Source organism: Pezoporus occidentalis, unplaced genomic scaffold, assembly GCF_034315485.1.
Source record: "Pezoporus occidentalis ecotype Australia unplaced genomic scaffold, CSIRO_AGI_Poc_V1 ctg1938, whole genome shotgun sequence".
Taxonomy (NCBI): domain Eukaryota; kingdom Metazoa; phylum Chordata; class Aves; order Psittaciformes; family Psittacidae; genus Pezoporus; species Pezoporus occidentalis.
The window spans coordinates 1,207-5,658 of NW_026913789.1; the positions used below are offsets into that span (position 1 = coordinate 1,207).

General features: G+C 58.2%; 1 long non-coding RNA gene across 1 annotated transcript; it reads left to right on the plus strand.

Moving 5' to 3' along the window:
* Positions 1-1,954: 1,954 nt before the first annotated feature.
* On the plus strand, positions 1,955-3,052 carry LOC134162909 (uncharacterized). The gene is made up of 2 exons (XR_009964486.1): positions 1,955-2,204; positions 2,636-3,052. It is a non-coding gene; the product is annotated as an uncharacterized LOC134162909 (long non-coding RNA).
* Positions 3,053-4,452: the final 1,400 nt, after the last annotated feature.

Consider the following 4,452-nt stretch of genomic DNA (forward strand, 5'->3'; position numbering starts at 1 on the left):
GTGCAGTGATAACCCATTTCCAGTGCTCCTAGAAAACTTCAGTCCCTTCCCTGAGGTGCTCAGTCCATTCCTCTACGAGTTAACAGCAGCAAGAGGAATCTGTTTTCTGTTTGAACCAGAGCAAGGGAAAAAGCTCTGGTAAGAAGCTTAATGTTCAGTGTGAAAGTCTCCCAATTCTCAGCTGCTCCTCAGTGTTCTGAGGCTGAAGGAGAACTCTGTCAGGAGAAGGGAGAACGCTTTTTCTGCAGGCTTTAACCCCACCGGGCAAACAATGGGTACAAGAAGCACTTACTTGCTGCCTGTTGGATTGTCAGCTGGGGCCTTGTTTCCAGCAGTGCTTGAGAAGTGGACAGGGAGAACCTGGCAGAGGGAAGCACAGGCTGAATGGAAGACGGGAGGGTTCAGGGGGAGAGCTGCTTCTGCCCCTCTTGCCAGACCTCACTGAACTGCTCAAACTGGTGCTTTTCATTGTTAGCAAAGAGAAGATTTAACAAATGTCATGTGCCTTTTTCCTTCAAATCTGGGTGAAACCTGGATTCAAACAGGGTGGAGGTGAACGAGACGTTTAGGAAAATCCGCATTGGGACATGCCGATTATGCCTTTTTGCCACTTGGGGCCACCCCTTCTCAGGCACATGAAACATAAACCCAGCCCCACAGATGCAGAATTAACACTGTAGAGATGGCTCACAGGGGATCAGGGGTCCTGGAGTGTCCCGGGGCTGGGACCCAGCCCACACCTGCTCCTTGGGGATGGTGGGCACAGGGCAATGTTTCCCATGGCAGCGAGGAGCCAGCTCGGGCCTGACTGCTCCCACAGCCCCAGGACCAGTCCCTAAGCCTCCTTCTGGGTAAAGCCTCTCTGGAGAGCACCATCAGGTGTCCCAGGAATCAGCTCCTGAAGTGTGAAGGGCCAGAGCGTGGTGCTAAGCCTCAGGTGCCCAGACCCAAAGCTGGTGCTGATGTTGTGCCTCAGGAATACAGACCAAGTCCTGCCTTTTACTGCTCAGCACCAGAAACTGAGTCCTACACTTTGGGTGGCTCAAAACCACACTCCCTTCACCAGTTTTGGGGCTCACAGAAAGAGAACAAGTCCTGAGTTTGTGGAGCTTGGCCCCAGACTCCTTGGCCAGCTCTAACACAGAAAAACCCAACCCACTAAGTACTGCATTATGAGGGCTCATATGGCCAGATTTAGGGCTGAGAGAGACTAAATCCTGTGATTTGTGGGCCAGGTTCAGGGCTCAGAAACAGACCAAGTGCTGTGTTTCTGGAGTGTGAACCCTGGGTCACTCAGACAGTTTTAGGGCTCACACAAAAAAAAACCCACTAAGTTCTGTGTTTGGACGGTTCAAACCCAGCTCATTTGGCCAGATTTAGGGCTCAGAAACAAAGTCCTGCATTTTGGGGGCCAGGTGTGAGGCTCATGAACAGAGACCAAGTGCTGCACTGGGGGCCTCAGAACTGAGCTCGGGGGGTCAGTGTTTTATCTGAGAAACAGACTAAGTCCTGCATTTTGGGGCACACAGCCTGAATGCTGTGGTCTGGGGGGTTGAAAAACAGGCTCCTGGGGCTGCTCTTAAGGCTGAGAAATGGAGACCAAGTGCTGTGTTTTGGAGCCTGGGGAAAGGATGATGTGGCCCATCCTAGGGCTCGGAAACTGAGACCGAGTGCTGCATTGTGGGTGCTCGGCACCAGGGTCCCTCAGCCCGTTTTGGGGCTCCCCGGGAGAGCCCAAAGCTGCGTTTGGGGGGGCTTGAAACGGAGACCAAGCGTCCTGTGTGTGTGCTGGGAGCCAGGCTCCTGCGGCCGGACCTGAGCTAAGCACAGAGCCCAAGGGCTGCGCTCCGGTACCCAGAGCAGGGTCCGGCTCCTGACCCAGGCACCAGCCCCGCGCTCCGGGGACTCACACCCGGGTCGTGCGGCCGCGTTCGGGGCTCGGGCGCTGGGCCCCGCGGAGAGCGCTCGGAGCAGCGGCGGGGCTCGGGGCGCCGCGGAATAAAGCCCCGAGGGCCCGCGCCGGCGCCCCCCGGCCCCGCCCGCGGCCACCGGGGCAGGGCCCGCTCTGCAGGTCCCACACACGGTTCCCAAGCAGCCTCCGGTTCCGCCGGGGTCCGGAGCCATCCCCCAGCACACGGGGTGCGAGATCAGCCAGGGCCGGTCTGTGCTCACGGCGTGGTCTGGGGGCTTTGGAATGTGTTTGGGTGCACAGGAGGGTGCTCTGGGGGCACAGGAGGGTGCTCTGGGGGTTCACGAGGGTGCTCGGGACCCGGAGCCGGGTCTCTGCAGCACGGCCCCAGGGGCAATATCCCGGCCTCAGATGGAGCCCCGGGGCTGGGCCGGAGCCCGAGTCCTGCGGCTTTGGGCCCGGAAACGAGCCCCTCTTGAGGGTTTCTGGGGCAGGGCTCGGGCTCGGGGTGGGGGGTGTGAGGCTGTGGAGGGAGGTTTGAGGCTTTGGGCGCGGGTTTGGGCTTGGGGGGGCTGGTGCATGGGCCCCCTCCGGAGGGGGTATCCGCAATGCTGGGACCCTGGCATGCACCAGGCCGAACTGAACGCATGAGATGGTCTCTGGGGCGAAAGGAGCTTTTCGCACTGTGCTTGGGGCCAACTCTTTGTTTACTCCTTGTTACTCCAGGGCTGGGCATGAGCAGTTCTGACAGCTCCTGTTCATCTGCATCGTGACAGGGATTGGTTTAGGACCTGGCCACAAGCCAGGCTCAGTTCAGCGAGCACAAGCTGTAACTGCCTGGGGCTGGAGATGGACACGAGCTGCAGCCACGATGGAACTACAGCCATCCAGGAGCTGGGCCTGAAAAACAGGAGGGCAGAAACAGACCTGAGGCTGCAATGGGGCCCGAGGCATGAATGAGCTGGAGCTCTTGTGGGGACAGAAACCGCTGCCCTGGAGCCGCGAATGAGCTGCAGCCACAACAGCCAGGAGCTGAACCCAGAGCCAGAACCAAACTGGAGATGTCCAGGAGCTGTGGCTGAACCAACATCAAAACCAACCAAATCCAAACCCCAAAATAAACCAAACCAACCCAAAATCAAACCAGCAAACCCAAACCAAAGGGAACCTCAGAATACCCCCACGCACACCAAGGAAGGGGGGCCCAAGCCCCCAACCGGGAGCTGTGTCAGAGCTGCTTCTTGGGGCTTCACACCCCACACCCTGCATGTGGGGCTCCTCTGTGCAGGGACAGACGTGGCCCAGTCAGCTCCTGGCAGTGGTGGAGCTCAGACTGGTCAGAGCTGTTTGTGAGCTGGAGCTGAATCCAGAGCAGGAACCGGCCGGAGCTGCAAATGAACAGGAGCTGGGCCTGAAAGAGATGGGGACCTGACCCAATACAAACGCAGCCTGAACCCGAGTCAAACAAGCAACAGCAAGCACAGCAAAACAAACCCAGAAGCAAAACGGGCCAAATCCCCAACCTCTGGCCGTGTCCGCGTCATCCCCAGCACAGGCAGAGCGGCTGCTGCTGGATTCCACACAGCTCCCGTCGCGGCTGCGGCTCCTCCGCCCGTCCTTGTGTCCGTTCCTGTGCAGGGACCGGACCCGGCTCAGTAGCTCCCGGCAGCGCGCCCCTGCCCCAAGAGACCCGGAGCTGATCCCCGGCCCCAGCAGCGCCGGCACCCGAAGGGCGGGACGGGGGTTCCGGCCCCTCGCAGAGGAAGGGCAGGAGGAGGGTGGCGCCCCCTAGCGGAGGGAGGGCAGGGCAGTGATGGCGCCCCCTAGCGGAGGAAGGGCAGGGCAGCGGTGGCGCCCCCTAGCGGAGGAAGGGCAGGGCAGCGGTGGCGCCCCCTAGCGGAGGAAGGGCAGGGCAGGGCAGCGGTGCCTGCGGCTGTGTTAGCGCAATGGAGGGGGGCTGTGAGCAGGGAGGTGCTGCGGGAGCATCGCACCATTCCAGGCACATGGAATAGGGCAGAGCAAGGTGAGTGTTCTCTGGGGGAACGACGCGTCCCATGAGTCAGGGTCTCTGTGGGCAGGGCGCTCATGTGTGAGGGGATGACTTTGATCGTGAGCCAGGTTCCTGCCGGCAGCAGTGCAGGGACTGCACGTCTTTGTATCGGTCATCAATGGAAAGCATTGAGTTGTCCACGGTGAGCTTTTAAAAACACTTCATGGATTCAGCACTTGGTGTCTGGAATCTTTTCTTCGTATCTGATGACTTCAGAAAGGTTTTGCTATTTTCACAGGAGCACAAACAGAGCTAAATGAACACAAACATGGTTCTGTGCGTGTGTGAAATGCAAAAGCCCCCAAATTCAACAGAAATATTTTCTACTGTGTGTCATAGGTATGAAACACTTTTATGTTTCAAAGTGCACACAAAGCAGCTCATTAACACAGATCAGTATTTGTCAGGATGGATAAGTATTGCAAAGAAAGAAAAACACATCAACATCCGACACGTTATAACTACCAATGAAATGCTACATTTAACGAACAGG